The sequence below is a fragment of the Vidua chalybeata genome, chromosome Z (assembly GCF_026979565.1).
Source record: "Vidua chalybeata isolate OUT-0048 chromosome Z, bVidCha1 merged haplotype, whole genome shotgun sequence".
In the NCBI taxonomy this organism is placed as follows: Eukaryota; Metazoa; Chordata; class Aves; order Passeriformes; family Viduidae; genus Vidua; species Vidua chalybeata.
Window position 1 is genome coordinate 27,634,782 of NC_071570.1, and position 26,411 is coordinate 27,661,192.

Sequence of the window (26,411 nt, forward strand, 5' to 3'; positions counted from 1 at the left end):
CATTGTATTAGTGGAAGAGAAACCCATACTCTTCCGTCCCTGGATTAAAGCATCACCACCAAGTTACACAAGAAGTCATGGCTAACTGGAAACAGCTGCTAAGCTACTTGCATCTCTGTTGTTTTATAATACCCACTAGTGACTCAGAGGGATCTTACCTTACATCTGCTTCTCTTCACTTCCACATCAAAGTCTTAATAGACAGATTGTAGGAGAAGTTATCATTAAAGCTAGGTCTTGAGGAGAGGCACAGAAAGTCATGTAGCAGCTGCTGCAGATGTTCCTCTGTATATTTACTAACAGCTAGCTGCCTGCTGAGTTTTAACATATTTGGAGCCAGGATTTCCAGATGTCTCCTCCAAAATTAATACAATCAACCAGGAAGTTTACAGAAATAAGATGATCTAAAAATTTCTCTCTTCTCACAATTTAATATCTGATTTCTGCAGAGGAACTGTGCACCACAAAACAGATTTGCTGGCCTAACATAAATATGCACAACAGCATACCAAATAGAAGTGCTGCAGAAGAGTCCAGATCATAAATCACCACTTCCATGTACCAGAGACAGTCCTTGATGCTCAGCAGCACTGGTCAGGTCATTGCATTGCCTCTTCCTAGTGCGGTTCATATGTTATCAGCACAGCAAAATAGAAGCTAAGGGCTTGGCCTGACATTGATGTCCATCACCTTTGAGGAGATAATATCCATAAAGTCTGACAGTATAAATGAGATACAAACTCAACACACTAAAATCCAATGAAAATTCACACCAGCATAAACTTGGACAAAATTTTTCTGTCCATCCTGTCCTACACTGCCCTCAAGCAAACTCATCTAGCTTGTCTTCCAAATAAGTTATTTAAACAAAAAAGAGAAACCAAGATATGAGTCATACTCCCAAACTTACAAGCCATGTTTTGTTATAAAATGAAACACTGCCAAGTCCCTTTATCAAATTTATCAAATATTTTCCCACTCCTATTGAAGAAGTAATGTGCAGCCACTCTTTCTTAAAAAAAAAAAAAAAAAAATTAAAATAAAACCAAACCAAACAGGCTGTACTGAGAAATCCAGCTTCAGTGTATGCTACATCTCATTCAAGGACTCAAACTGTTTTCAGCCAGAAACCTACAACAGCCTCTGGTTATGATACAACAGGCACTTATATTTCAGTGAAAATTTTGCAAAGATGTACACAGACAAAACAGGTGTGTGTATTTACAGAATTTCTTACCTCCTGCCAGAAATTTTTCTTTAAACAAAGAACTACCGCTTTTCCTAATGGAATGAACATTTTTAAAGCCCAAAAAAATCTAGCTGCAATTAGACAATATAAATCAAACCACAGTAATGAAACACATAGATGACCCTGTATTGTAACCAACATAGCAAGAAGATTTTTTCTAAGTGATTTTAGTGATTTTTAGCATTAATATGCATTTTTTGTTTGTTAGAAAGTTATTGTCCCTTCCTGGAAACTTTTTTTTTATTCTGCACTGGGGAAAAAAATGACCCCAAACCAAAACCCTACCAAAAAGTAGGTAAAACAAAGCAAAACAAACAAGGAAATATTTATGCACTACAGTTAAAAGACATAGTCTATATGAGGAAGAGAAATCATATGAACTTTCCTCCATCACAATAGTAAATTACATCAAACACAGATAAGACTTTCAAAATCGTTACCTAGTATGAATGAACAAGGACACAACTCAGGATTTCTGGATGAAATGTGTCCAGCTTTGTTTGCTGTTTCAGAGCAAACTAATCTCTCTAGTTTGTGCTAACAATTCCGTTCTTGTCAAAGTCTGTAATACAGACCTGTGAAACTTCATGAAGTTTCAGGTTTTAAGAAAGTTCACAGAAAATTCTTCATCAGCTTGTTATCAGGCAGCATCAGCTGGTAAATGGCAAGTTGAAACAATTGCAAACTATTCTGGAGAACACTAAGTTAGAAAGAGATTTGATAAAAGCACATTTCAAAACAGTCTTGGCCCAATATCCTTTTCCAAACAAGCATAGTGTATACTTGTTATAGACCAACATTCAAACTGTTGCTATAGGAGCTTCTCCATCAGCCTACCACCTGCTCTGCACCTCAATTTTCTTTCCCTTTCTGAGCTAAAAGTCATCTTGAAAATGTGAGTAGGTAGCAGTAAGACTTTGAACCTGAGAACATCAGACTCTGCAAAGAACTAATGTTTTCTTATTAACCCTGGGATAATAAAAAACAACAAAACCACCACTCACTTTCAGGAAGAACACCTTATAACTTACAGATCAATATTCACCCTCCCCACTTCAGTCATATATCACCACAACGAAAATGTGGTAAAGGTACAGTAGCACCCTCTCCTTTGATAAAGAATTACAAATTGTCTCTCAGACCTAAAATCATTATTTGAATACAATTATTTTTTATAACATGTCAGCTTAGAACAACAAAGAACTGTATGAAGGAACTCTGCATTTCAAAGGTGGCAGCTATGGGTAAACAAAATACTGTACTAGAATACTGCAATGACACAAGCCACATAATTTATTATTTCTACAACATTGCAAACTCTGGAGTGTATTCCTACAACAGCTGAAAAGAAGCAGAAGTTAAGTAGTATGAAATGTTTTTCTCTGAATATAGCTGTAGGACAGCTTTCCACTCAGCAAAGAAAGGACTGCAATCTGCTCTTGATTCACTAATAGTCAATATAAGGCACACAACTTACCAAATGTCTGTGTGATTTAGCATCTTGAGATTTTCTTTTTTCCTTCTGCAAAACTACAGGTCTACTTTAGAAAGGACTTGTCACCTACCAAGAATTGCTCTGTACTAAAAACTGAGCTCTACCTTGAAACAAAGCGGCACAGTTCAATTTTCCTTACAAAAGGAGCAAGGAGGTAATTTTGTTCAGCTATAACTAACAGATATAACTACTACCCAGTAGTAAGTAACACTAATGCTAACATTTAAGAACTGGAGGGAGTAATAATGATCTAGGACATTGCCTCTTATTTTATGAAAATTATAAAGCCAGTATGTTAATCAATATAGCTGCTGTCAACCCTTATTGTGTTAGCCATCATGCACAAGTCAGCAAAATGCTTTAGCAACTGGAAAACTCTGTCTAGATCTTTATCAAGAGCTGATCAGAATAATAAGATCACAAAGACTTGTGCATCCATTTAATTAAAATATGTTCCTTACTGCAGCATGTACTTCATCACACTTCAGCAAACCAACAGCGTTCCATTGCTGTTTAAATAACTTTTCCATGGCAAAACCATCTATTTTGTTATAATAAATTTAGATTAAATGATACATGTTTTACTCAATAGACTTTGTTCTAGACTGTTTCATAGAAATATCAGACTCTTAAGGCCTTGAGAGACAGAGTTCAGTCTGACAAGATCTTTTTCTTGATCCTCAAATCAAAATATTTAAACAAATTAAGCCATGAGTTGCAAACTATTTATAAATTAAAAAGTAGAATATGAGCCATTCACAAAAGATTTCAATGGATTTTTTCATCTTAATACACTCATGTCCTAAAGATGAACACTGCTTTTGTTCCAAAAATAATTAGTGTAATGACAAAAGGTCCAGTGTTTTATCCACTGTTCTCTACCTCTTGCTCTTCTCTTCTCAAACATTTCTGAAACATCCATGGCTACTATCTGCAACAATTCTCTCTGAGCCTCTTTTAACCCTGTGATTTATGGACTCCCAAAGTGAAAAAATAAAAAGTCTCAAATATAATGAGGTGGAAGAAATAAAGCTACTTAATAGTGTTCTATGAACAACCTTTTTCAGGATTTTTCAAATAACATGCCAAATTCTGTGATGTTCTAAAGGACTGTTTTAGCATGAGTTGTGTTTCAACATATACTCCACTGTTAAAGGTGTAGTAGCTCTCACTGAAGCCAACTGGAGTTTTACACCTACCTTCAGAGAACACTGGGTAGATGTGTACCCATGTCACTACAGATACGCAGATGGCCTTCCTTGTTCAAACGTAATTGCATGCACAGAAACAGGACATGAATACCTCTTGAAAAAGCCAAAGCTGTTTCTCACTTCAAGCATTAAATCCAGGTGGATCATGTAAAAACTCTTACAGTTGTGTTGATTATTCCAAGTTTTAACATCGCCAACATTTTGAAAATGTGTAAAAAATTGGGTGGATTAGGCCACCCTGGTTGGAAAATCTGACAAAATACGTAACTTCATATAATTCTTACTGATTTAGGCATGCTGCAAATTGCTGGACCTATATAAAAAATACTGCATCATTGCACTCTTTGTCAGTTAGGAAATGGGACTAACATACACAAACAGCTGAGACTATAGAACTGATCTATAGATTCAATTCAAGTGGAAAATGGTCTCATTTTCTCTTCACCCAAGAATCTGCTATTCTAACTCCTGTTTCTGTTGGATAAGATTGTAAATATTCATAGGAATATTGAAAGTCCAGCTTTATTGACCTATTCTGGAACCTGATCCTGTTATTAAATACATTATATTTTATAATACATTAGCTTCCAATGAATCACACTGTAAAGTTCGGTGTCACATTATTTAATACATTCTGTTTTGCGAATATGAAGTCAAACTTATATAGTCCCTTCATGAAACATGCGTATAATTACTTAAATCAATACTTATTATTTCATCAGCTGGCACAGAAAACAAAGTTCCATCCTCAAAATACCACTGCACAGTTCCCACTGTTATTACTTTCTTTTTTATTAGCATAGATAATACCACAAAAATATGCTGCTAGCTAAACCTACAAGCATGATCTTGTAAAGAAATGTGCAACTATAGCTGATACCTATCGAAACCAAGTAAGCTCAAATGATTTCCAGCTCTTGTGATTTTAATCATGAGTCATATCTAGTATTTTCCTTGAGTCACACATTTAGGAGCCTCAACCATGGTGCCTATAATTACATTTTACAATTTCATTATTATGGTGAGAAAGAGAGGAATCTGTCAGTTTACATATACGCATCAAGACACTAAGCATGCAGGCGACACCCTTGGTCGCATGCCAGACTATTCTGTATCAAATTTTGGTGAAACAAAACCAAGACATAGTTACAAAAGTGCTTTTCATCTGCTAATGACAACTTCTGAGTGAAAAATGTAACAAGATCCACATACATGAATTCCAATGTGTCTTCTTTGCTGTGTAAAAATTTCACAAATTGAAAGAACTTTCATTTTTTTCCTCACAGAGAAAAAGAAGTACTTATTTATTGCACAGCTTTTGATAGCAATAGTAAGCCATTCCACCCATGTATAAGATGGAACAAGCCAAAAACTGCAGGGACATAGATTAAGTTAAATCTTATGGTTGGGTTATTTTTTCCTCTACCAACCAAATAAAATTAATGAGTAGAATCAGTAAGTAAAAAACACTGACTGGGCCTTGGTTGCTAAAAGCTCTTTTTCTGTTCTATGACTTCAAAGTAATTCAAATGCTATTCAAGGTGCAAGTAGGTATGTAAGAATCAACACTTTATAAATCAGAAGGTGAGAGAGAAAACAAGTGAAGATATAGTTTTATATTTTAAAATTCATCTCCTCTGAAAAGCCTTGAAACTCTTACTAAGTTTTTGAAAAGCCATAAACAAATTGCCTTTCAATATCCACATAAACATCTGTAAATATGAACCACTGTTGAGAGCAGATTCTGCTATTGCAGGACTGATCAAAACAACATGTCAGTAGAAGAACAAGAAGAAAAAACTTCTCCTGTCCTCATTTCCAACACGTAAAGTACTAAAACTTTCTCTCAAGGTTGCATCCAGCAGGAAGCAATTCTGATTCAGCCATGGATTAAGGAGATGAATTAACAGATATCTGTCATACAATTGTTATGATATTTTGTATTTTAACTAACTTGCCATTTAATATGGAAAACCAAAAAGACCCCAAAATAAACTCTCTCCACAAGACATATTCAAGCAAGCATGAATGAAAGAGTTCAACAGAGCTTAATGCAGTAGAAATTTCCAACAAAACCAACGATGAGCTTCTAGAACATGCTGTCATTTGCTAAAATAAGTAAGAATGTGCTCTGGCTGCTATTCTTAAAAACATCCCCATCTGGCCTCAGCAAACAGGAGAAAAGTGACGCAATCTTCATGGCACCCACAGCCTCAAACCCAGACACTCATCACCTAGGTGTTAGCAAGCCCTTACACAAGGCTTCTCAAATTACTGCTTCCCACCAAGACCTGAAACTGGCTCTCTTTAACATCTGTTAATCTAATTGGTTCCTACGAGCCCATAACAATTAAACCTGTTGTTGCAAGGAGCAACAGGGAAAGGGGATTTTATATATCCACAGCTGGGCTGTTAGCAGAACAAATGGACTGCATCTTACTCAAGGGCTCTCACCAAAATTCAGTTACTGAACTGAGAAAACAGGAACAAGCCTCAGATAAAGCTGATGGCCTCAGCAAGAGGGCTGAGCTCAAGGTACTGATTAGCTGCTCTGTGACAACAGCAGTCACACAGGGGGACAAAGGCTGCCCCATTTCTCTAGTCATCAAATACAACAAAGTTAGAGAAAGGGATGACTAGCCATGGCAAAGATGGATTGAAGAACTCATTCAAAGAGTAAACAACTTTTGCATGATCTATTATGAAGCTGACAATTTTTCGTTAGCCTGTAGTAAGAAGGAAAAGAATGAAACCAAAGTCCTTGTTTAGATTCAAAATATTTTTTCAAAAGAGAAGTAATGCAACAGCTGAAGAAACTGAGCTCTTTACTTATGCAAAACACTTCAGTGTGTTTCAAGTAGAAATAACTTTTTTTCCCCATAAGAAGAAGTGAAAATGGAACTAAGAAATGCCCAGCTCAGTATCAGCCCTGGTCTCTTTTTCAGACATTCAAGAACATCTCTTTGTACTCACAGCAGATTGTCACTTTCAAAAGGAATTTTCATACATCTAAGCAATGTGAATAAAGGCTTACAGAGCAGGAGCTCTGTATAATATACTCAGTATCACTAGCCTACAGAAGAAAAGGAATAAAAACTTTGTCATAAGTTTTGCAGATGTCTAAGCACAAACATCTTACACTCTGAGAAAGCAAGTGAGCCCTGCGGTTTTCTTTGCAGTGTACCAGATTAATAAAGCTTATTTCTTGTCCTTTCTACAGTCTAGTTTTAAAATTACTTTAAAAAACCCTTCTCAAAAGTGTTTTTGCTCTGTGCTGTCTGCTATACTTTCTACCCTAGTATTAAGCCCAAAGCAGCTGGGCACAGCGCTGAATTGAGGTGACACCATCGCAACCCTCAGAAGTTGCTCAGAAGCTCCTGTAACAGTCTAACACTTTATGTGCCTCACACTTGGACATCTGAAAGTTCACTAGCTCCCATCTTAGGGTGTGGGAAGAACAACTGTTATTTACTTTGTGGGAGACAGAGAATTAAGCTTTCAACCTTTGTTTCTTTGCTCTCTAACCACTGGCTTTTATTTCTTTAATTCTTTTGCTTGCGTATCATCCTTTTCTTAATCTCTTCCTCTAATTTTCATCAACCTTTGTGAAACTCCAAAAAGTCAACTTGTATAAACAGAAATGCTTTTAACAGAGGAGTTGAGACTTGGTACTCAGAAGTGAATGCAGAAACTTTTTGCTTTTCCAGAGTATTATTGAAGAAGATCTATGTATCTGAAAACCCTTTCCTCCCCCTCCCACCACTTGTTGGATTTTTCCTTAGACCATCACAACTACAGACAACTACTACATTCCAAAACTTCAGCCAAGAAACAATTTCTTTTCTCTGATGATTGCAATACACTTCAAACATTTAATAATTTAGTCATGTTGAATTGAACTCAGGCAACATTAGAAGGTTGCTCATGGTATGTGGAGATATTTGATGTTTTAACAGGTAAAATTATTAAAAGTGTGCCAACGTAACCAGATTACTTCTAAGGGTACTCAAATACCTGGAAACACACAAACCTTGTGACAGGCTTTCTGTAGGTTTAATGTTTTGAGCTGTGCCTCCAGACACATTTGGACAAAAGAACATAACAGTCTTTCAGATTGCCACAAAACATGCTAAAAAATATGATTTTGCACAGCTAATCCTAATTCCTATCTTATCGCTGTTAGTTGAGCACCATCCTGAAATGGAAGTGATAAATTTTTGAAATAATTTGCTGAAATGAAGCACAAATTAGTGTGCTATTACTGTTCATGGATTTCCTTTAATAAGAAGGAACAATACACATGGATTGGTGATTAAAAGAAGTAAAAATAAATGGGATAAAGGCTTCCCAAGTGAGAGTCATGGCATATGGTCCACCTTCTTCTGATTCACTTAGATTATTTCACATGTGGACAAAGCAGCATCCCCTGTACATTACACAGCCTTAGTATGCTAGTAGTAACTCCGAGGAAGAATCGCTCCAGCTGCCAGGAAAACAATCATTAAAAAAAATACAGCAACAAATAAAAAGAACAAGATAACTATCCATGAGAATGCTGGGGAAGCAGACCTAGAAAATGCTTTAATTGCATTAAATATAATGTTGTTTTTACATATGCCCATGCAAGTGTATTTTATTATCATGCATCTAATGGATTTGACAGTTTCAGGAAGAAATATGAGTAATAGTAGCCAATTTCATGAGAGAAATATGCTCAGCACAATCTGGAAAACCAGCTGGACTTCAAAGGATGTTTTCAACCTCCCTAATATAGAATTTCTTTTTGTTCTTCTCAGATTCAACTTTTCCAATACATGAAAAAAAAATTATCTGCAGGGAAAGATTTCTCCTTCATTTAATAAAATCCATAAATCTTTAGAGATTATAATTTTGTTCACTGTCTACTGCATTAAATTTTAACCCCAAAAGAATCTTTATGAAAATATTTATCTTCCTGCATGATTTCTGTAAGCACTGGATTAGAAAACCATCTGGTAAAGGACAATGACAACCTTCTACAAGTAGACAAAACTATTTTGCTTTAGGGAAAAAAACAGATTTAAATAGATATAAAAAGTAGAAAACCAAAGAAAAAATCAACCTACATTTGGTACAGCAATTTTTTTCAATTACAGCAATATAGAATTTTATTAGGCTTTTAAACTGTACTTCATCAGAATAACATTTAATATTTAGAAACAATAAAATACTTATTTTAAAGGCATTTTTTCATGGGCATCTTGAAGTATTTTAGGAGGTATATATAGCATAAGATTGACCCACATTTGGGTCAGGTATGTTACCTCACCTCCTCCCATACATTCCTCCCATCCATTCCATGGCACTGAAAGTTGGTAATATTCTCTCACTGTGGTATAGCCCTTGTATTAAGTCCTTCTGCACTATCTAGCAGGGATCTGTGACTACTGTTCTGAGGGAAGCACTACCCCTATGCAGAACTGCAGCAGTGTGATCAGACCACACAGCACTCAACTGTCAGGGATACCTTACTACCTATAGTAGTAGACGTTCTTGATTAAGTCACATCTACTATCTCATGCTGATTTAAAAACCAGTGAAGGAATTCTGGTAGTTCCCTGGTATTCATAGCAAATTCAGCCAGAAACCTTTGCTCATCAGACTGGCCAGTTCTCAGTTTGTAACTATCACTGAATGCTTTTTCCATGGTCTGCCTCCATAAATTATTGGGGAAAAATATATTGTATTCTTACGCTTCAAGTCCGCAATTTTAGATGCACAAATTTCAACAGCCATTAATAGGTTATTTTCCAGCTTGCTTAGAGGCTGTAATACCTTCCTCCATTTAATAGCTTTGGGAAGTAATCTAACAGCTTCAATAGTTTAAGCTAGAAAGGGCCAGAAGCATGTAAGAGAACTCCTTTATGGGACATTGAAGAAAAATGGTAAGACAGCCTCAAGAAATGCAAAATGAATTCTTTATTTTAAGCAGCTCAGTTCTAGTTGGTAATAAAGTACTTGGCTCCACCACTGAGCTCTGTGCACTATGAAGTAAGTCTAGTCAGCCAGGGTTGACAGGTTTCAATGAAAATGTTGGTGAGTTCTGTCACAATTTACATAGATTTCACTGACAGTTTCTCTTTAAAAATATCTCTTTTCCCAGACATCATGATAGCCCTGTTTTTAAAAGAATTATTTGCATGCATGCTAGGATAACACATCTGCTTATCTTCAGACACATGTTGAGCATGCAACTCACAGATCCTGCACTTTGGAAACAAGTCAGTATGCTGCAGTATGTGGTAGAAGAAAGAGGGTGGGGGGAAGGAAGAAAGGTAAAACATAGTCTATTTAGCACATCTGAAAATAAGCTCAAGCTCTTTCTAGTTCCAGCAGCTGCCTATAATGGAAAAAATGAAGACTGGCCATTGCCAAAGAAGTGGGCAGTAAGAAATAACAGATGTGAAATTTCAGCAACATCATTGCCTAGGTCAATTTCACAGACGGCTTGAGAGCCAGAGTCCCTGTTGGGTTGCAGCGTTCTCAGAGGCACACTTGCTTTTTTTTGCTGCTGAACTGTTGTTCCTCCTGCTTAGCTGAATTCACTCAGCAACCTCGCCCATGAATGCAACTGACAGGAAACAGCAACGTCCTCACAAACATGTGTAAAGGCTCCTCGCTTAAAGTTAGTCACTACATTTTCCAAAATCATATTCATATTTCATGTCTATCTTCCTCAGTCCTGCTCACCCCTCTTTTTGTTGCATGGAAACTTACAGTGAGCGGGTAAGACAGGTCCTTCAACACAAGACCTTATTACATGAGACTCACAAGGAAAGCAAGATCAAAGAAACCAATCTAATTTATTGTATACATTTTTAAGAGAAAGAGCAGTGAGTGAAAAATGCCCTTCAAAGATTCAACTCCAATTACACAAGTAACTTTCAAGGACAAATCAAGTTTCTTGACAGAGTTTAAAGGGGAAATTATGAATATAAGGTCTGTAGAAACTATCACATCAAGAGCAGCTCCTATCATCCAATTTGCAGGCTTAAGTTGACTTCAGTTTAAATTAAAATTAAATAAAAGGTTATATTTAGGCATCAGAAATATGCCTTGAAATTGTAATGCCGATAACAAAGAAAACTGTTACTTTTGGAAAAAAACAATTAAAAAGTTGTATTTGAAAAAAATACACCCAGTGAAGAACACCTAGTATCAGCAACTAACATCATCAGAACTGTAGCTGGGCTGTCACAACCACTGCAAGACACTCTTCTGTTGAGTTCAAAATATGGTTGCAAAACGTAGCTCTTAATAAGCTAGATTTCCATGCTATGTCTCATCTGGTATAATATTACTTGTTGCTGAAAGAAACAGTATCACTCTTCCCACCTACTTCCAGCTGCTTATTTGTCCCTTTTGTTGCATCTAGTAATTTCTCATCCACAGGACAAGCTAGGCCAGCATAGTTTCCTGATTTAGTTTTCCTTCACTGGCAGTTAGGGGGTTTTATTTCTGAATCAGCTGCTTACCTTGAACTCACCTTGGAACTGGGGGCTGATGCAAGCGAGGGAAAGAACAGGCTGAAGTATCCCTTTTGGCATCAGCCTGAGTTGCACAAGACCAGATGCAATATTAAACCATGCTCTGGAAAACATTACTAGCTTTCTTCTGGTAGAATTATTCAAGTGTCTTCAGAATTCCACATAATACAGTGAGTTTCTGAGAGCTAATGGGAAACTGCAAGGAAAAACTGTAATACTATAGCAAACAAAGGACTCCACAGGGCAACAAAGCAGAGTGACAAGGACTGAGGCTCAATATGTGGACAAAATGCCTTGCAATCTAAGTTGACAAGAGGAGTAAGAAATTCATTACCTTTCCTAATATCACTTAGCAGGTTAATAACAGAGACAGAAATCAAATGCAGGAGTTGGGACAGGCAGCTCTATGCACTATATCACACCTCCTCCTGTAGCAGCAACTGCTATTTACTCACTGCTTGTGGTATGGCATCTCCATGTCAAGAACTGCACTAGGTTCCAGAAATAATAGCACAAAAATGAACCATAGCATTTACTACTCCGTAAGCAAATTATTAGTGCAATGTGGTTTACGCCATCTGAAAGTTCCCAGTGCCTTCCGAAGAACTTGAAACCATAATATTTTTCTGACTCAGTAACATGTCCTTTTTTCCCTCTAATGACAAACAAAAGGAAAGAAAATTGAAAAAAAAAATCCACTTTTATTTTTGTTTCTATTACATGGAAGTGAGATGCAATTTGGAATTAGTACTTTTAGATCATCCTAAAGTTCTCCATAGAAGGAGTAAACCAAGATGAACAATATGAAAAATAAAAAAAGAAAAGGCAAAGCACAGACACAAAAAGGAGATGGTTCAAAGAGGAAAAGCAGTACAGCTTCCTATTTAATCTGGCTATTAATAAATCCAAAATAATACAGTGACACTGGTCACATATCTATCTTTTGCTTCTAAAAGTAAAAACCTACTCTGTCTCTGTGCTGTTACGTACATAGTACAAAACTGTATTGATATAAACAGAACAACATATCCCAAACCAAACACAAATCCCCAAAATTAATTGTCTCTCCCCATCTGTATTCTGCTATTAACTACGTGGATTTAACACACAGAGGGAGACCCTTTACTCACTTCAAAACTATCAACAAGTTTTCGATTTCAGGCTTAAGATATAGCAGGACTTAATCAGAAACACAAAATATCATTCCTAAAGTCATGAAACACCATCACATGGCAAACTTCAGCACAGAGATGACAGTTAGAACATCTTGAGCAAACCATAGCTTTTCTTCCTCTGATGGTTATCACATCACAAGGAAAGACCTGAAGAAAGACACTCTGCTTGCCTTCCTTCATCTCGATTTCTCCCAGTTGTTCCCAAGGCAAAAGCCCACCAAGGATCCTATCTAGGAAATAGGTAAGCATATTACCTGAAGAGGAACAGGACTAGTGAGTAAAAACATATATTTTAATGTAACACAGAAGAATATATGTCACATTAGCTGGCAGGTTCCAGAGTAGCTGTGATGACAGAAGTCCATGGTCTAAGAACTGCACCTTTGTATCAACCTCTGTCAAAAACACCAGCAAGTGGCTGGTGAAACTTCAGCTATTAAAAGAGAGGATCAAACCTTCACATCTTCAATGATTTCATTATCACCCATCAGAGTTTTGAGGCTAACACTCCCCAAGCACATTAACACCTGCTGTTTTTCAGAGATGCCCAGGACTAGCATCTAGCAGAGCATCTACTTTTGCTGAATCATCTCACTGGAGTGTGGATTACCATCAGCTGTGATGTGAGGTCCTGGAAGGATCTTAGCATTCCTGCAGTAAGCAATCACTCTTTGGCTAATATTATATGGAAAACAAAAATAACTAATGCTTTCTTGCATAATACAATTTCAGAGTCTAACCATCATGTTTATTAGAAAAGTCATTATAAACTTCTCTCCTACTTATATTGCAACAAAAGGAGCAAGTGAGGAAATACATGAATGCTTCAAAGAGTAAGCAAAATACTGAAGATTTTATTTAGAGATTAGCAGAAGGTAATTTGATTCTTTAAAGTTTTATCTTAGTTGTTTATTTATTGCTTCCAGTTACAATCCTATTTATTATTTTGCTAGAACTGAAGATTTTTATGCAAATAAGTTTAACTATTTTCAAATATTTCCCCAAGACAAAATATACAATGCCTTTGAATAAAATGCAGAGACTATATTATTTACATATTTTGTTATGAAGGAGAAGTTATAATTTCAATTTTCTTTAAAACATATTAGATCCTCACAGAGTCCATCTTATCAGTTATGCAATTTTATCATCACCACTACACTTAACCCTGTACACTGGCTTCCCCCCTGCTGCTGCTAACAGTCGCTCAAGTTGCTTTTTAAGTTTGGTTACTAATGTACGTGCTAGACTAATTTCTGTTCTGTTGTTGTCATAGGACTCCCCCATTATCTGGGCTGTAACACTACCCAAAACGCAATTCTAATTTAATAAGAGTCTCTTCAATTCTTATGCATCACGTTCTTAAACAGCATCAAACTTGAAGAAAAGAATACCTGTATTTTTTGTTGAATATAGATATATGAACTGTGTATAATGCTTTCATTCCATCTGTGCACTGATAACATGGATACAGCAGTTTAGTCCTGGTAACTGTCAGGCAGTGGAGGATGGGAGCATGGGGGCAGATTAAAATGCAGGCAAAAAAGAATTACCCAGAACTAACTGAAAAGCTTTACATTCACTTATCTAGTTTTCCTAGTTAAATACTAGCAGAAATAGAGAGGACATAGTAAATATAGACCTACATGAATGCAAATATTCTAAACTGAGAGATGCCTTCAAAATTGTAACTAAATGCTAATTTTTGAAATGAAGAGCAAACATACTTTTCAGAGGCAATTACAGAGGAAAAAAAAAACAAGGCAAAGGCTTCTCACTGCATTGGTCACCAAAGTCAACAGCACATGGAACAAAATACATGGGTTATAAACATTTGCTGCCAACAGCACTGAAATCAAACAAAATCCCTTAAATATGAAATATTTTTAGTAAATTGGCTCTGCCATGGAAACCAGAGAACTAGAAACATTACATTATTCCAAATAACTATCGCTTGATAAGAAAATGCAGTTGTGTTTTAGAAGTATTATTTTACTCTTCTTCCATTGGCCTCTTTTCCTAGGCGCCCAGTGACAGGGACAAGAGGCAATGGCTTCAAACTGCACCAAGGGAAGGTTCAGGTTGGACATCAGGAAGGACTTTTTGACTTAAAAGGTAGTTAAGCATTGGAAGGGGTTCCACAGGGATTCCATCCCTGGAAGTATTCAAGAAACAACTCCATGTGGCATTTTGTGTCCTTAGATGATATGGTGGTGTTTGGTCAAGAGTTGGACTCAATGATGCTGGAGGTCTTTTCCAATATTAATGATTCTATGATTCTCTTCTGTTATATGATTATTAAGTACAAGTAACACTGATTTATCTGTGTGTTTATAAGGTTCTCTTTGACAGCTTACACCTACAGACAGGAAAGTGCAAATAATATATTTATAAAAAGAGTACAAAACTCACCTTTTAAAGTATTTGAAATTTTTGAAGTTCTTCCTTAGATCCTTATTGCACTATTCTCTAGTCAAAATGATATGTATTTGGCACACACAATGCAATGAATCAGCAATAAGCATAGGGGATCCGGAAAATAATTTAACTTTACAAAGGATACCACAGTTTGCAGAGGCGGAGTTAAAAAAATACAAAGATTGCGGTTTAAAGAAAAAAGAATTTGGCTTGTAAGTTGAAAATTCAGTAAGTAATTTATTAACTTACTTCAGATATTCTAGAATGATATCTCATTTTAAAACTGCTAAATGTATAAAATTGCATTATTCCGAAAAGCCGATTCAGGCATCATTATTTTAATACCATGAGTCAAGTTACTACTTCAATAAGTACAGGTTGAACTGTAAAGTTTTTTCAAAGTCAGGGTGACATGAGGAGAGGCTTCATTTATCAAGATCAGCCAATGAGACTACCTCCTCCTGTCCTTCTTAAAATTTCTGCTTAAAAAAATTGTCAGAATGCTCTGAACAGGAACTTGGTGCTCAGAAGAAAATATTCAAAAGGTATAAACTACTGAACATCTTTCATCTTTCCTTTACAGCAGTAAAACTTCAGCATGTGAAAACACAGAAAATATGATCAGAATTTCATTTACTCACCACTGTTCCAAATCCTTAGGTCTCAGTCAACCACTTCAGATGCCTGGCAATACCTATAGAAATAATTGAAGTAAAACGTAAGAAAGGTACAAGGACAAAAACATCAAAACAATATTCATGATTAGTACTGGTGGCTGGAATGGTAAAAATGTTGCTTGCAAGAGACTATATGCACATGGGTAACATTTCACTACCAGGCCACTTTTGCTTGGCTAGAAACGCAGCATTCTAGACATCACTCCAACCACAAAGGCACTAAGAAAAAGCACAAACCCTGGACTTCAGGAGGGTAGACTTCAGACTCTTCAGGGATCTGTTTAGTGAAGTAGTCATGGGATAACGCTCTGGCTGGGAGAAAGGCCTAAGAAAACTCACTAATATTCAAGGATCACCTCCTCCAAGCTCAGGGACTATGCATCCCAACAAGGAAGTCAGGCAGAAATGCCAGGTCTACATGGATGAACAAGGAGCTCACGGACAGACATAAACCAAAGGGCAGAAACAAGGACAGGTAGCCTGGGAGGAATACAGACAGAATGTCTGAGAAGCCAGGGATAAGGCTAGGAAAGCTAAAGCCCTGATGGAATTAAACCTCTCCAGAGACATCAAGGACAACAAGGAAAGCTTCTACAGGTATGTTGGTGATAAAAGCAAGATGGGAAAATGTGGTCCCTCTCTGCAAAGAAACAGGAGATGTGGTTACCCAGGACATGCAGAAAGCTGAGGTGGTCTATGACATTTTTGCCTCGGTTTTCACTGGCAAGTGCTCCAGCTACACTGCTCAAATTGTAGAAGGCTAAGAAAGACATGAAACTACTGGAGAGGGTCCAGTGAAGGACTACAAAGATCATCACAGTATCATAGAATATCCTGAGTTGGAAGGAACCCACAAGTAGAATCCAGCTCCTGGCTATGCACAGGATAATCCCCAAAATCACTCCATGTGACTGACAGCATTGTTCAAACACTTTCTGAACTCTGTTAGACTTGGTGCTGTGACTACTGGGGAGCTTGTTCCAGTGCCCAGCCACCCTCAGAATGAAGAACCTTTTCCTGATATCCAGGAAACACAGCTTCATGCCAGTTTCCCATGTCATATCATTGCTCAGCAAAGACTTCAACACTTACCCAATTAAACTTGTGAGGAAGTTGTAGACTGCAGGGTTCTGGTTAGGGGACTGGAGTATTTTTCTGCTGAGGAAAGGCTGAGTGAGAAAACCACACACTGTAGGACAAGATCAGGTCTGCAACCATCCTCGGGAACTGAAGGTGCACATGTCCATGAAACCTAATGGTGCAGAAGTCCATTAGAATGGACTTCTCAGAATGATGAGATACATTCTGAGGAAATAGGGCACTATCCACCACATTTGAGAAGTTGTGGCAGTTTGGTGAAGTTCCCATTGACTGGAAAAAGGGAATTGTAACCTCTGTTTAAAAAAAAAAAAGGGGAAGAAGAGTAAGACTACAGGCCAATCGTCTCACCTCTGTGCCCACCAAGACAATGGAAAAGATCTTCCTGGAAACTACGCTAAGTCAGATGGAAAATAAGGAGGTGACTGGTGGCCAACATGGCTTCACAAAGGGCAAATTATGCCTAATGAATCTGGCCTTCTATGATGGGATACACTGTTATAGATGAGGAAAGAACAACTGATTTCACGTACTTGGACTTGTGAAAAACATCTGACGTGGTCCTTGTCTCTAGATTGGAAAGACATGGATTTGACAGATGGACCACTCAGTGGGTAAGGAATTGGCTAGATGCTTGCAGTCAAAGAGCTGCAGTCAAAAATCATGTCCAAGTGGAGACCAGTGCTGGGAGTGTTCCTCAGATGTTGGTTTTGGGACCACTATTGTCTAACATCTTTGTCAGGGACATGGATACTGGTACTAAGCACACCTCAACAAGTTTGGTGACGTCACTGGGCTGTGTGCGGTCAAGACACTGGAGGGAAGGGATGACATCCAGAGGGAACATGATAGACTTGAGAGGGGGGCCTGTGCAAACCTCATCAAGCTCAACAAGGCTAAGTATAAAGGTCTTGTAGATGGGTCAGGGCAATCTCAAGCACAAGTATAGTCTGGGTGGAAAATGGATTGAGAGAAGTCCTGAGAAGAATGAACTGGGGCTGTTGATGATAGAAGACCTGGCACTTGAAGCCCAAAACTAACTGTATCCTGGACTGCATCCAAAGCACTATGGCCAGGAGAAGAGGGAAGTGATATCCATCTGCTCTGTTCTTGTGGAACCCCACCTGCAGTGCTGCAGCCAGCTCTGGTGCCCCCAGCACCAAAAGTACGTGGACCTGCTGAACTGAGGAGGGCTGGAGCACACTTACTGTGAGCACAGGCTGAGTGAGCTGGAGTTCTTTAGCCTGGAGAAGAGAAGACTCTGGGGTGTTTCCTACAGGCCACCTGATCAGGAGGAGGAAGCAAATGAAGCCTTCTACAGACAGCTGGAAGTAGCCTCAAAGCCAGAGGCACTGGTTTTCATGGAGTACTTTAACTACTCTGACAACTGCTGGAGAAGCATCACAGCAAACCACAAAACAGTCCAGGAAATTCCTGGAAAGCATTGATGACAAGTGGCTGTCACAGATAGCGGGGGATCCCACAAGGAATGCTGCACCGCTCAACCTCATACTAGCAAATAGGGAAGGCCTTGTTGGAGGTGTGAAGGCTGGGGGCAGCCTTGGCTGCAGTGACAATGAGATTGTAATGTTCAGTATCCGGTGAGAAGAGAGCAGGGTAGCAAGTAAAATTGTAACCATCGGACTTTAGGAATCTTATTGGAAGAATCCCATGGGAACAGGCTTTGTAGGAAATGGGGGTCAAAGACAGTTGGTCTTCCTTCAGGCTCAAGAATGATGCATACTGATGAGCAAGAAATTGGGAAAATAGGGCTAGGGACCTGCATGGATAAACAAGGAACTCCTGTCATTAGTCAAGAGTAAGCAGGAAATACACAGGAGATGGAAGCAGGATCTGGTCATTTGTAATGAATACAGAGAGGCTGTTAAAGTAAGAAGAAATGACACAAGGAAAGCCAGGGCCCACCTAGAATTAAATCTGGCCAAGGATGTCAAAGACAACAAGAAGGACTTCTTCAAATATAATTTCAAATATAAATATATTTTCTTTTTCAATAAAAAAAAGAAAAATAGGAATGATGTGATCCTGTTGCTAAATGGAGGGAGGGACTCTTGTAACAGAGAATAAAGAGAAGCCAGAAGAAGATATTTCACTGAATGTCTTCTTTGCTTCAGTCTTCACTGACAAGATTAGCTCTCAGGGTTTTCTGACCCAGGAGACCAGGGTCAAGCAATTCTGGAGTGAAGACTTTCCCTTGGTCAAGGAAGATAGGGGTAGAGACCACGTAGGTAAACTTGACATCCACAAGTCCTTAACGTCCTGATGGGATTCATTTACAAGTGCTGCAGACACAACTGCGAGGCTGCTCACAATGGTAGAAAGCAAACATCAACCTAGTTTTCAACAAGGGAAAGAATGAGGACCCTGGGAACTACCAGCCAGTTACCCTCACCTTGATCCCTGGAAAGGTGATGGGAGCACCTCATTCAGAAGGCTATCCACATGGGTGATCAGGAGTAGTCAGCATGAATTCATTCAAGTTAAATCCTCATTCAAGTTAAATCCTTGACCAACCTGATTGCCATCTTTAATGAAACCACCACCTGGATGGATGAGAGGAGAGCAGTGGATATTGTCTACTTTGACTTCAGTATATTTCCTCAGACAAACTCAGGGATGTGGGCTGGATGAGTGGACAGTGAGGTGGATCAAGAACTGGGTGAACAACAGAGCCCAGAGGGTTACAATCAGTGTCACAGGGTCTAGTTGGAGGCCTGTCTCTAGTAGTGTCCCGCTAGGTTCAATGCTGTACTGTTTCACTTATCCATCCCTGGCTTGGATGAAGGGGCAGATGCCTCCTCAGCAAATTCACTGATGATACAAACCTGGGAAGAGTGACCAATACCCTTGAGTGCTGGACAGGCTGAGGGAGCTGGGCCTGTTCAGCCTTGAGAAGAGACAAGTGAGAGGGACCTCAGCAATGTCTATCAGTATCTAGAGGGAGGTATCAAGACAATGGACCAGGCTGTTCTCAGAGGTGACAAGCAGTAGGACAAGAGGCAATGGCCAGAAACTGATGCACAGGAAATTCCTGAACATGAGGAAGAACTTCTTTACTCTGTGGCTGGCTGAGAACTGGAACAGATTGCCCAGAGAGGTTGTGGAGTCTCCCTCATTGTTTTGTTGGGTCCCTTACAACAAAATCCATTTTGTGATTTTGTGACCTTCTAGTAGACTTCCAGTACCTGAAGAGGGCCTAAAAGAAAGCAAGAGGGTGACTTTTTACAAGAGCATGTAGTAACAGAACAGGGGGTGGAGGCTTTAGACTGAAAGAGGGCAGGTTAAGATTAGATGTAAGGAAGAAATCCCTGTGAGGGTGGTGAGGAAGTGGCACAGGCTGCCCAGAGAAGTTGTGGATGCCCCAACGCCAAGCCCCAGGTGGCTTTGAGAAACCTGGCCTAGTAGAGGATGTCCCTGCCCACAATACAGGGCTGGAAGCCGATAACCTTTGAGATCCCTTCTAACCCAAACCACTATCATCCTGTGATCTTGTTATTCTCTGAAGCAGTAACACATAAACTAAGCACATACAAAATCACATCTTTTTCTGTTCCTCTATTTTACTAATGAAGTATACCAAGATCTAAAAATCCATTTAAGATTATTTGTATATTCTGTGGCAGTTTATAATAACACTTTAAAATCAGGTATAAATTAGGAAGAACTCCAAAAGTTCCTAAGCCACTGCAATAAAAACCTGAACTACATAGCCTGGTCATTCCAAAATGTACTTCTAAACTTCTGCCACCCTATTTAATAGAATTAAGCAAGGACAAACATGAATTCTTGTACCTGAGATGGACTAATACCTTGGACATATTGGGCACTGGCTACCCAGGGCACACTTCTGGAAATGGAGCTGGGGATCTGGGCAGAAAGTGGTCTAAGCATGAGCCAACAGTTAGCCTTGGCAACAAGGAAGGCCAAGAATATCCTGGGATATGTCTACAGGCTAAGATCCTACAAATAAGCTATTATTCACCTTCAGGCAATATTTTCAGGAATACACAGTTTTGTATCCCCACTACCAAAAAGCAATAAATTAAGCTGACAAAAGTAAGGTTAGGCTGATTCAGCAATACTGAAATACAGAATTTCCCACAGTAATAGCAAATCCTGCATTTTTATACATTCATCAGGACAAGATATACGAAGAACCTTGCCTTACATAAATGAACGAAGTGAGACAGAAAGTCAGTTCATCTTAACTAAGTGAAGATGGCGTAACAACAGAAAAGCTGGTGCAGAATTTCCAACAAAGAGTGCTTCTGAGGACAAAGGAAAGTGTACTAGGCACACTGCAAAGTCAAGCATAGCTTAAAATGGCTTCTGAATTCCTGTGACATAGAATATTCCTTCAGGAATAAAAAAGGAAACAACACCAAAACCACCAACTGACTGGACCAAGCAGCTGCGATTTCTTCAGCTTTTCTGTCTCAAAAACAGTTAGCATGGCAATGAAAATACAGCAGTGTTAGCAGAGGCAGAGACTATTTTCAAGACCAAAAAGGGCCAAATTGTTTTCCTTAGGTACCAAAAAATGCAGGATCAATTTTAAGTACATGTAAACAAACCTAATTGCCTGAATAATCCATTAGGTGGTGCTTTTAAGGAAAATTGCCTTGCTTGGAGTCTGAGCTCCCTAAAAGAGAGTAGTACAGGCAGGTAAGACAGGATCAGCCCACAGAGAAAACTATAGAAAAGTCTCTCTTTCACAGAGCCATCCACTTGCCAAAGGCACGGCAGTGTTCTCCCTCATGTGCGCACAAAAACTAAAAAAATACTAAAACTTTGAGAAAAGAGGAATGTAAGTATTATATCTTAAAAATCTCCTTTTTGTTATCACATTTGTGACAAAACTAACAAGAAGAAAGTCCACTAACCCATCATCACACAGGCACCTCGCTTACGCTGCAAAAGGCCAAATCCTCCCAAATAAATCAAAACGGGAAAAATACATGTATGCTTTCATTCTTTCTCTCAGGAGGTCTTGCAGATTTTGCAATCGCTCAAACAGATTTCTAGAACAGCTAACAAAAACACATAAAATCTGTTTCTTCCTTTCTACTCAGCTAGCTGTAAGTTTGGTTGCATTAACTCCACCCCTCCAAAAAAGGTGGAAACACTACATTCTTCATTTTTAGCTCCTTTTTCATTTGCAAGGGATAAATGTCTTAGCACAACTAAGGGAGAAAGTCTCTATAACAAGCAGAGCTATTGATTTAAAGTTCGCTTATTTACAGTCAACAGGAGAATCAAATACACTGGATACTTCTAAGAGAACACAATGGGTTTGATAACATTCCCATGTCACATACCCTGTCTTTGTACACAGTAGGAAGTGGGTATACTTAGCCTACCCAGCACAAATACAATAAAAAAAGAATACAGATATATCTGCTGTATCTTAAAACATCCTTTTCAAGTAGCTTTTTCTTCAGATATACTACTGTGTGATACTTCCATGTATTATATAACAGCAAGTACTGAAATCAAAGAAATATTTGCTTACTTCAAGAAGGTTTGTATGACCAATTATGTCACTAAGAATAGAAATAATGCATTCAATGGGTTCTTTGTCTTTTGCTATCAATGCAGAACAACATAAAATGAAATGAAAAAAAAAAGTAGTATTTCATAGGCGTCATTAAGGCTACCTTCAGAAATAACAGCAAAACAAGAAGGACAAAGTATGCTTTTTAGAGATATACTGATAGTAGGTTAAAAAAAACTACTCACGAGTAAAATTGCCCTCCAAATTGCCCTCTAAATTAATGAGAATTAACACGATAGGAAGCTAACAGCTCAAGATATACAACAGATTTCTTTAACATTTCTTCTCAGGCTCATTATTTTCACTTTCACACAAACCTACAAAAGAAAAAAAAAATCCAGTTTTTCTTTTTCTAATATCTACCTAATTTGTTCAATCTAGAAGATAATGCTACATATCTATCTGTATGTAGTTTAAAAAAATTAAAAGAGTCATATAGAGCAGCTTAATTTACAAGCTGTTTAAAAGAGAACAGAAGAAAAAATCCTATTTCACACTACAATAATATTTTCCTCTAATGCACCTGTCCTGAAGTTTACACTTAATAAAAGCCAGATGTACTTTTAATACCCTGATCCCTGCTCTTAATGCCAGTTTTCCCAGTGCACCACCTTAACCAAGAAAGGAGCACAGCATAGTTTTATACATCATTAAAATGTTTAAACCAAATAATAAGTTTTTATAATCCTAGCAATTCTCACAAAACCAAGCAGAATAAATACAGAAGCATTAGAAGACCTGCACTGCAGATTAAAGATCCGTCTTAGCTTTTACGTAATACAGTAACACTGAGTGGTAAATGAATCAAATTACATTTCTTAAATATGCCAGTCCTTACCAACCAAAGCAAAAACATGCAAATTTGGTTTTAGTAAATTTATTATCTAAAATTTGTTTTGGCCTCTAAGGTTTGTTTCAGCTAAGCATAAATCTTTATTTGAAGTTCGTAATATAGAACATCAGCCATGAGCCTGATCCCACATTCACTGAAGTCAGTGGGAGTTCTTATCTTTAGTATTATCCCCGAGGATAAAAGGACATAAATTGTTTATTTTAAAGGCAGTGTAAAAGTACTTAGCAAGTTCACTTTACAGCATGCTTCTTGAGTCACATCTTTGAGTCACAGGGACTACAAAGCAAAACGGCAAGTCCCCCTCCCACAGCTGCACCATGAGTTACACCACAGCCAGCGCTTCAGTCTTGCTCAGTAAAACCCTCTACCAACTCAAGGCAACCTAAGCAGTACCTCTACTACGTACATCAAGGGCCACTAAAATTGTTCCTTGGCTCCATTTTGGCCATAGAGCTGCTCTAGGTGGCCACCACAGAGAAGAACCAGACAAGAAGTGATTCAGAAAGTAGCTCCACCCTGGGGCCAGCACTGCCTAACAACCCGTTGCCCGCACACAGATTATGAGAAGGTCCCATGGACAGCCCAGTGACCATCAGACACAGGCAAGCTCCAGGTCAACGCCATAGCACCAGGGAGTGGAACAGGCACACTGGCAACACAGCTCTAACACAGACTGATGGCACCACCCTGGGCTGAAACACACTTCTGGGTCTCCAGGGAAGAGCATGGGCAGGACCCAGGGGAGGCTGAGGCACAAGAGTGGCCTGGAGCCCTGAAATGTGGTTGCTAATCAAATGCTCTAACCAGTGGCATGCTCCTTAGCAATGAGCTAGAATCACTTGGCAAGCTCAGGCTATCCTTCCTAAATGTCAGCTGGCTTAAAAAGTAACAACTTTTGATGAGTATTTATTAGCATTTGAATTATTGTTCCCAGATTACCACACACGGGCCTGCAAAATCCTAAATTCACAAACAAACTGTCTCTGGCAGAAGTGGAAGAGAATGTCGCCAAGGGAGACAAGTCAGTTGTCTTTCCCTGAAGGTTAAACCGTGAAGTTTAACTACATCATAAGCAATTAACAAATTCTTTTATTTACTTGTCATGGTTTGATGCTGGTGCAATGCCAGGGCCCCCCATGAAAATATACCTTCCCAAAATAAATGCTGTGAGATGCGATCAGGAACAGAGCAGAGCAGGCCCAAGCTTAGAAATAAAGGAAAAAAAACTTTATTAAGCTACTTCTACTATCAAAGACACACACACTAAATCCAGGATGAAGACATTCCAAAACACTCCTCCTCCCCCCACCCAATTTCCAACAAACCACAGTGAGACACCACCCGGGATTCCTGATCAAGTTGCCACCCTTCAGATAATCAATACTCAGTCCATCAAGGGAGAGAGGAGTCTCTCTTGCACCATAGACCCCCCCCCGCCCCCCCCCGAGGAAACACAATTGCCACCTCCTGTGGCATGTCACACATGGCAACTGCCCGGAGAAAATCTGCCAGTGTGACAGTCTCCTTTCCATGTCACAGTGCTCTCACCACCGTGCATGGACAGACTGCCCATAGGGCTCCTTTAAGGATGCTTTGCCAAGGACCAAAAGAAATAGTTCAGCTTCTCATTTTGGGACCACAGTCCCCCCCATTTTCCTCCTCCCCTGGGCCCGAGGGTCTCAAGAACAGAGATCATCTTCTTCCTGAAGACAGAGGGCAGCACCACACCCTCCTCAGCTTTCTCTGTTCACTCCATTCCTGTGCTGGTAGTTGCTGAAGCAGATCTCTTGGCTCACCATTGCATCCCCCTAAAAATGCAGTCTCTGTTGCAGGAGAATTTGGTTCAGTCTATGGCTAACAAGAAAAGTTCAGCCAGAAGCCACTCCATCATATCCTCCCACCAAAAAAAATTTCCTCTTCCAACATCTCAGATCCCAGATTGTCTCTCTTCTACTTCAAATCGAGGAGGAGTAATATTTTACAAAGCCTTCATTTCCCAGGAAAGGGTTAAAAGTCTTGGACTCCCTGGACAGCTGAAATCTCTGCCCAGAACTCCAACTCCAACACTGGGCACCTCCCCCCCCCCCCCCCCTTCTTCTCCTCTGCAGGCAAATTCCAGGTGCTGTCAGGCTCTCTGTATCTTTCCCTCTTGGGGGGGGGGCAGGGGGAAGAACAAAGGCATCTCCGTTTCTCTCCACCCTTCTGTCCGCAGGGGGCCCGCCCAGTTCCAGTCCTTCAGCCCCTGGCCTACCCTGACCAGGCCAGATGGCTTCCCTTCCCCCACCCAGCCTGTGGCCAGGCACGGGAGAGTCTGCACTCTCCAATGGAACCAAAGAGACAGCTCCCCTGGGAGTTCTTGCTTTTAACCCCCTGCGTTCTCAGAGGCGTGTCCATGCCTTCAGTGGTCAGTCCAAATGCCAATATCCAACCCTGACCACTGATTGGTTTGACTACCAACTTCCGGAGAAAATTCACTTCCATGTCAAACCATGACATTACTCTGTAGCACACGTGCTCTTTAAAGCAACAGCTGCACGGTTTCTTTGGTTTTCAATCTCACACCTCCTACTCCGGCCAAAATTATAGTCAGAGTATCATCATGGTGATGTGACTATTACAAATCAAAGAAACAATCATTAGACTGCCCAAACTGCCTGATAACATTCCTGCATTTTCCAGTAATGCTGCATTATGACTGAATTAGGAAATTAGGAACCCATTTGTTTTGTGGTTTCATCCTAAAAAAAAAAAAAAAAAAAAAAAAAAAAAAAAAGGCTTAAGCACAATCCTTCTCTCCCTCCCAAATAAAAACAGACCTGATTTAACATGTGAACTTTCCTTACATTTGGGACAAAATATCTAACAAAGCAACCAAACACAGAATTAGGGCCCAGCTTACTGAGACACAAACTGTTAAAGAGTTCTCAAAATACTAATTCAAACTTCTCTATTGTGTCAGGAAAACAAAATTGTTCACTCTATGCATATATTCTACATCGAACTAACTTCTACACCTTCTTCGCAGCTTACATCTACATGGAAGCAATAAAAATATACACACAAACAGTAGTTTATCAAATCAAAGCAGCCAGAGGTATAACCTGTGACCTTCTTCCATTGAAAAACTGCTTTTT

General features: G+C 39.0%; 1 protein-coding gene across 1 annotated transcript in view; it reads right to left on the reverse strand.

Moving 5' to 3' along the window:
- The window catches only part of LHFPL2 (LHFPL tetraspan subfamily member 2), a 118,790-nt gene that overhangs the window by 39,946 nt on the left and 52,433 nt on the right, over positions 1–26,411 (reverse strand). Inside the window, exon 2 of the mRNA XM_053931353.1 lies at positions 15,716–15,768. The gene's annotated coding sequence lies outside the window, so the exon portion shown is untranslated. The remainder of the gene's footprint in view (positions 1–15,715; positions 15,769–26,411) is intronic.